General features: G+C 46.6%; 1 pseudogene; it reads right to left on the bottom strand.

Moving 5' to 3' along the window:
- Positions 1-2339: 2339 nt before the first annotated feature.
- Positions 2340-4248, bottom strand: LOC110340917 (annotated as a pseudogene).
- Positions 4249-8017: the final 3769 nt, after the last annotated feature.

Genomic DNA, 8017 nt, shown 5'->3' with positions numbered 1-8017 from the left:
AACTGACAACCCTCTGCCTCTGCCTCTGCCTCTGAGGGATTACAGGTGTGCACTGTCATGCCTGATCTGCTCTAAATACTTTCCTACCTCTTCTACTAGAGTGTCATCCTGTGTCCTCATCCTTTACACATATAATGTCCCCTACACCACACTTGCTGAATGCACCATGAGCTTGGATGGTTTGCTTTCCTTTCCCAGAAGACGAAATTCCATGGTCTTGGTGCCGCGTGTCTTTAAGGATGGAAGCAAATTGGGCTGACCTGACTGACGGTGTTAAGATGAGGAAGATGACTGTATTATTTTCCTAGAGGACCCCCCCTTCAGCTTTTATTTGTCAATTTGTCTGCTTTCATGAGGATGCTTTTGTGGGAAGAGCCCATCCCTGGCTGCTCTTTGCTCCTGGATGAGGCTTGTCAGAGCCCTTCCTACTTACTGTAATATCTTCCCTTTGGGACTCTGACTTTCCTGGAGTCGCTAATTTTTATCTAGTGACTCTTGTGGGAGAAGCAGGAATTGACACAGAGTAGACTTAGGGAAGGTGGATGGATTAGAGGTTGCACCCATGTTTTAGCTGGGAAACGCAGGTGTTAAATTCACACTGTTCTCAGGCTGGCCTTCCCACGGCCATACCCAACAGCAGCACACATCCAATCCCTAAAAGTCTCTGCAGAGGAGGGATGTTTTCTGTAGTGAGACGTGTCCAATTAGAGTCAAGTCAAGCAGGAATCGATGCAGAAAGTGAGAGCAGCGCATGACTGCTGGCGCTCCTGTCAGAGTATCGCTCAACAGACACTGAATTGCCTGGAATTTTACATTACAGGGAATTAGCTTTTAATTAAATGACTGTGACGAACTGCATTGTTCTAAAGTGAACACTGAGTGAGCTAATAATGCCCCACTTTAAAAACGAAGCATGGTGTGGGTAGAAAAGGTTGTATTTTAATGGATTTCTAGCTATGCCTGAGTCAGTATTACTGGAAGTTGCTAAAAGCACGTTCATTCTCAGAATATCAATCTCAGAACTCACAGAAAGTACTGAAAATAAAGCCTTGAAACCCAGACGCGAGTAAGTACAGTAAGCGTGTAGCCATCCTACCAGGATGAATGGTCATCTCATGCCCCTCCCTCAGACATCAGCCTATTGAGATGACGGTACTCTCCAAGGAATTGGAATTGTCCCAGGGGTCTCATCCAAGAGGAGAGGCTGAAGCCAGTGCAGTCAGAGGAGGACCTTGTCTCCCAGGAAGAGGCGTCCCACAGTTCTAACATTCTGTAAGGCCACCTCGCAGGAGAGCAGGGAGCCCAGACAGCGATGGCGGAAGCCAGTGCAGTGCTGGCCGGACCACTCCTCCACGGGACTTAGTGATGTGCACCTCTTGCCTTCTGTTTAGACCCAGATCTCCCGCCTGCGTTCCAGGGCTGGTCAGCTTTGTTCCTCTTCCCAGCGCGGACGCATTGAACAACCACTTTCTAATCTTCACCCCACCCCATGATCAAAGGCGTCTTCGTAAACGTTTCCACAACTTCATTCTAAATACACAGAATAAAAAACGGTGTGCTCATTTGTGAGACACCAGCCAGATTTTCCTTATCATGTCTCAAAATTTAAAGATCAGTTTCCCTGGAGGGGGTGCAATGGGCCATAAAGTGACCTTTTTGAAGGTGGGAACGGAAGACATGTTAAATTGTTCAATGATAGACATGCAAGACTGCCCTTCAATATAACTTATATACACTTGATGACTCAGAAAAGACAATCATTGTGGCCCACCTAAAAAGCCTGACTCACCTAACATATTTCAGAATGCTTTGTGTGGCAGGAGTTCTCCAGTTGTACCATGTGGGCCCTTTGAAAGTAACAGGAGGCCAATGTTTGCTGAGTCTGCAGAAGAGCATCTCACCTACCCTAACGAAATGTACTGTGAAGAGAACGGAGGGTGGAGACCTTACCTTAACACAGAAAGGAAAAGTACCTCAATGTAAAATGCAGACTAAACTGCTTTCGAGAATAATGTTCTAAAAATCAACACAGGCTGGAAAAGCGGACCTTCCTTCCTGATTAGAGGCCTCCCAGTGTAAGGCAGGACCCCTCCATGTTAACTTCTGCGGATAAAAACCTCTGCTTATTTAGTTTTCTCCTCTGAGTTCAAGTTCTGCCAGGTTAATCTGGTGTTACTTTGTCCCATGGAATTCATGGTAGCCAGGCCAAGGTAACACATCGTTACAGCGGCAGCTTCTCAGACATCCCGATAGCCAGTTTTCTCCTTGTGGCGTCTTATGGGGAAGCTTCTGCTATGAAGCCTCTGGGTATGATCAAAAAGGCTTCTGCAGAGACAGACCTATGTGGGGACAGCACCAAGGGGAGCCGCCATCTGCTCCACGATGTGCTTGTGGGAAGTTAATGTAACAAAGGCTTTCTGGATGTGCATTGTAACGACTGCTTTTCCAATCAGGGTTGCTCCAATGACAGTCCAAAAAGGTACGAGGAAGCGTCCACATGTTATTCTAGCCAGGTCAAATAGGCGATTTCGAATAGAAGCACAGGCCAAAATTAAAACAAGAAACAAAACAACTTTCCACACTAGTTTCTTTCTTTCTTTCTTTCTTTCTTTTTTTTTTTTTTTGGTTTTTCGAGACAGGGTTTCTCTGTATTGTTTTGGAGGCTGTCCCGGAACTCACTCTGTAGACCAGGCTGGACTCGAACTCACAGAGATCCGCCTGCCTCTGCCGCCCAAGTGCTGGGATTAAAGGCGTGTGCCACCAACGCCTGGCTTCCACACTAGTTTCTAAAGAGCCCATGTTGCAGAGTCTTGCGAACCCTCTGGCATGTCCCAGCATTTCTTCAAATTCCAGATATTTTCATCATCTGGCTCAGCACCTGAGAGGCAGTTGTGCTGGCCATGAAATGCGGAGGCAGGACACAGCTCTCCAATGGCTGCACCGACACCCCACCCACATCTTTTGAGATGACCTCCACGAAGGAGCGGCTCCTTGAGTGCATTCCCGTCTAGACGGATACTCTGGTCAGGGAAGGCGGCTCAGGGAAGTTAACCGCATTGCATTAGCGTTGGTTCTTTTCACTCTTTGGCTCTTTGCTCTTTGGGATCCCACTACTCAACTCCCAAATAAATACACGGAGGCTTATTCTTTCTTATGGATGCCCGGCCTTAACTTGGCTTATTTATAGCCAGCTTTTCTTAAATTATCCCGTCTATCTTTTGCCTCCAGGCTTTTACATTGCTCTATTTCTGTACATGTTTTCTTTCCTACTTATAACGTGTCTGGCTGTGCGGCTGGGTGGGTGGCTCCTGGCATCCTCCTTTCCTCCCTTTCTTGCTTTTCTATCTCTTCTTTTTTCTCCACCCCTCTCTCCTGCCTAGCTATTGGTCATTTAGCTCTTTATTAGACTGTAGTGGGAGTTTCTTTCCCACCTGGTCCCGCTGCCCTTTAGACCCAAATAAACACACAGAGGCTTATATTAATTATGAAACTGTTTGCCCAATGGCTTAGGTTTCTTACTGGCTAGCTCTCTCTTAATTATTAACCCATAACTATTAATCTATATATTTCCCCATGGCCCCTTACCGGAGAATGCCTGGTGTCCTGTCTTCCTGGTAGCTACATGGCATCTTCCTGGCAGCTCCTCTCTGCATTCCTCTTCCCCAGAATTCTCCTTATCTGGTAGCCCCGCCTATACTTCCTGCCTGGCTACTGACCAATCAGTGTTTTATTGACCAACAAATAAGAGAAACATCTATACAGAAAGACATCCCCCATCATTAGACCAATCAGGTGTTTTAGACAGGCAAAGTAACACAGCTTCACATTTGTAAGTAGCTGATGTAACTGAAGCTACATGTGGGCCCAAGTAAAGCAGGAAAGTATGCAAACCTGTTCCAAAACCAACAGAGGGTGAAATCCCTAAGCCTACCCAGTAGGCTTATGGAAGAAACTGCTTTCCCACCCGCTGCACACACGGTTGGCAAGCTCCTTCCACACTCTCCGTGGCTATTAACACAGCAATCAGCAGTCAAAAAGGCACCACAAATGCTTTGTCGATGCCACACTTTTGAGGTCCATTTCTTCAAAACTACAAGAGTTTCCAGGGGAAAACACTACAAGGTAGTGAGTGGCTGTGTCCACAGGACAACATTCTTCCTTCCCTAGCCTTCTCTTCTTCTCATGTGCTGAAGAAAGGCCTGTGAGACTTCCGTTGTGCTCTTCCTTATCTTTTCCATTCGCTGACATTTTACAGACCAGTAACTCTGGGAGCCTTTCACACCCCAGCTTCTCTGGGTCTCAGGATCCTGGAAGGCGCTCCCAGAACTGACTCTCACATCCAATGCTGAGACACTCTCTGCTTTTCACGCCTAGCCTATTCGTCGGTTTTATTGACCTACTGAGGATGGGTGGTTTAGCCTAGGTACCAAGGCTGTCACAGGGACCCTAACAGCTCCATCTTGTAACAAGCTCTCTGCATCCTTAGTCCCACATCAGTAGACCTGCCCAAGCAGGGGTCAGAAATGGCCAGTTGAACATGAACAGATGTTTTTCTTGTCTTCGTTCCCTAAGATGCAGTGTGACTGTTACTTAGTATTTACATGGTATTAGGTATCAGAATTAATCTAGAGATTGTTTATGGAGGAGGGTGCCCATAGGTTATATGCAAATGTCGTACCTCTTCTATAAGAGACGTGAGTGTCTGGCCTGGGGCCAGCGTCCCCAGGAGACGGAGGAACAACTGTGTGCTATGTTCATTGATGTCTCAGGACGTCAGGGGGAAATCAGCTGAGTTACATATCAAAAGGCCCTTTCTGCTGTTTCCCAGCTCCCTGCCTCTGTTTCATTTGCACAAACATAAAAGGAATGTGTTGGTCTTTTTTTATTTTTATTCCCCAAACAGAAATTGGAAGCTCTTGTTGAGCACATTTGATATGACAAGACTCAAGAACAATCAAAAGAATTGTCCTTTGGAATCAGGTCCGGGCTGAGGGCAAGCTTACTCAGCAGCTCCCTGCCACCCTGGGCCCGTCAACACTCTCCAGGAGACTGGTATCTGTGGCCTTCAGTGGGAGGGGTGAGCAATGTCATCGGTCCCCAGATCTAAAAAGGAGGCCTACAATGGCTACTTTGTTTTTCTGCTTTTCCAAAGAAGGATAAAGAATATGGTACTCGTGGCTAATTCTGAAGGAAAAAAAAAACCATGCAGCTAGATTTCCCCCCCTAAGAATTAAAACAGAACAAACAATATTTTCACCCCATATGCAAAGCATTCTTGGGATAACTGCCGCCATGCTGTGTGGAGGGGGCTTAGTAGAGTGTTCTATTTGTTCTCATATTTTCCAGGCCTAACGGTCCTGGCAAATTCCAAAGCTAACAAAGGATGAAGGCTGTGGTGGGGCTGGCCCGCACCAGAAGCGAGCTGAGCAGCCTCTGGCAGAGCCTGAGGTTCCGGAGACTTGAAGAAGGGCTGCTCGCCTTTCCCCGCTGTGAGACCCCCCACCAGTAGCTTCACTTACTGGTTCAGTTCTCTTTTCTGCAAAATCAGAGACAGGACTGGGTCAGGGGACCCGGCTTCCTGGAACCGTGAGTTTCTCTGATCACCAGGTGTTATCCCTACTCCCTCTCCAAAACAACAGTGTAAACTCCCCAAACATGATGTTCTCTTAGTCATTATTTTTAATTTTTAAAGATTTTTGCCTTATTTTACATATGTGGGTGTTTTTCCTACATGTATGTCTGTACATCACGTGCGTGCCTAGTGCTCTCGGAGGTCGGAAGAGGACATCGGAACCCCTGGAACTGGAGCTACAGCTGTTAGTGAGCCATCACGAGGGTGCTGGGAACCAAGCCTGGGCCCTCTGCAAGAGCAAGAAGTGCTCTCAACCATTGAGCCGTCTCTCCTGCTCTGTCTCAGTCGTAATTCTTAAGTCAATATGTGTGTTTTTACATTTTATCACCACCAACTGTAGAACTTCCGTCCCATGTGGATAAACTGCCTGCCACTCCTTCCGTGGGTAGCTATCAAAGAAGAGAAACGGAAGTTGAAAATATAAAAGAAGCTAAATCAGAAAACAAAGTTGGTATTTTTGAAATGGAGACTTGGGCAGGACCAAAGAAGCTGAACAGCATAACCCTGGGTTTTGGAAGCCCTTCCCATTTGTTACTGGGGAGGACGCAGGAGATTCGTGTGCATGGTGGTCTCAAGTTCCAAAATCCTAAGTGTTGGGGGACATCAATTCTCAAAGGTCTGTCCATCTCCAAACCTCCGCCATTTCCCTGGGCACCAATATTGAGGTAACAGGGTCCGGGAATGGGAGTGAAACCTTATCATAGGCATAAGCAGACACTAAAGCGTCGATTTCAGTATGAACAGTTTATCCAGATGGAACCCAAAGAAGTCAGCATGAAGTGTTCACTAACACCCTCACTGCTGTCAAGTGGGAGCAACAGCTCTGGAAGCTTCTGGAACAGCGTTTAGGGCTGCCTCTGAGTTGTCCCACTTGGGGAATAAGGGAGCCTGTCCTCCTAGTTCTCTCTTGCCCCCCGGAAGCTGTCAGCCCCCAGCACGTCTAGCCTGTCCTCAGTTAATCTGACTGTACAGCTGAGGAAGTCACAGGTGTCACAGCAGGCCTTTGGCACGTGAGGGATATGGACAGGACAAATGTCAGTCTGATGGAGACTCCCACATCATAAAATAGAAGAGACTTCAGGAGCTCTGAGGACCACTCCCGTTCAGAGCTCTTACTCTGTTTGGTTTAAGCAGTCCCTGCTAGATATTTACAAGTGTTTTATTGATTTTTAAAGGAATGTGGTCTCCATAGTATATGACCTTTTCTTCATGCTTTCTTGATTTTGGTTTTTGTTGTTTATTTTTTGTGTCTGGGTGTTTTGCCTGCATGTATGTCTGTGTCATGTCTGTGCCTGCTGAGGCCAGAAGATGGTGTCAGATCCACTGGAACTGGAGTTATTGATGGCTGTCAGGAATCAAACTCACTTCTGTAAGAACAGCTAGAGCCCCTAAATGCTGAACTAATTCTCTAGCCCCTTAGTTCATTTGTTCAGCCCACTAGGGAATAAATTCACCACGGTCTGGGCTCTGACCCTGTTCTAGCACCCAGAAACGACTAAGGAAATGATACACATTTAGAAGGGTCTCCGGGCAGTGGTGGCACACGCCTGCCTTTAATCCCAGCACTCGAGAGGCAGAGGCAGGCCTGGTCTACAAGGCTACACAGAGAAACTCTGACTCAAAAAATCCAGAGAGAGGGGGCAGGTAGAGGGTCTTATTATATAGCCCTGTCTGGCCTGGAACTTGCTGTGTGATGATCTTGACTTTATAGAGATCCTTCTGTATCTGCTTCCTGAGTACTGGGCTTAAAAGGGCATCATCATGTGTATTTAAAAAAATTAGTGTGTGTGTGTGGTGTGTGTGGTATGTGTGTGTACGTGTGTGTGGTATGTGTGTATATGTGTATGTGTGGTATGTGTGTGTGGTGTGTGGTATGTGTGGTGTGTGTATATGTGTGTGTGGTATGTGTGTGTGGTATGTGTGTGTGGTACGTGTGTGTGGTATGTGTGTATATGTGTATGTGTGGTATGTGTGTGTGGTATGTGTGTGTGGTATGTGTGTGTATGTGTGTGTGGTATGTGTGTGTATGTGTGTGTGTGTGTATGTGTGTGTGTGTGTGTGTGTGTGTGATGTGTGGTGTGGTATGTGTGTGATGTGTGTATGTGTGTGGTGTGTGAAGGTGTCATAGCTCATGTGTGGCGGTCAGAGGACAACTTTGTGAGATTGCTTTTCTCCTGCCACCTTTAGGCGTGTGCTGGAGGCCAAATCCATGTAACCAGGTGCATAGCAAGCACCTTTACCTACAGTCACCTTGCAGGCCTGAGGAAAATATGTAAAAATTATCTACAACTTGAGTTTATTCTGCCATAATTAAAATAAAGAGTCAAACACATTGCCTAAGGAAAACACCTACTTTGGTGGGTGAACAGTGGGATATAAACATTT

This window comes from Mesocricetus auratus, unplaced genomic scaffold, assembly GCF_017639785.1.
Source record: "Mesocricetus auratus isolate SY011 unplaced genomic scaffold, BCM_Maur_2.0 Super-Scaffold_100029, whole genome shotgun sequence".
Classification (NCBI taxonomy): domain Eukaryota; kingdom Metazoa; phylum Chordata; class Mammalia; order Rodentia; family Cricetidae; genus Mesocricetus; species Mesocricetus auratus.
The sequence above is the reverse complement of the archived record's forward strand: the minus strand, read 5'-3'. Positions and strand labels throughout refer to the sequence as shown.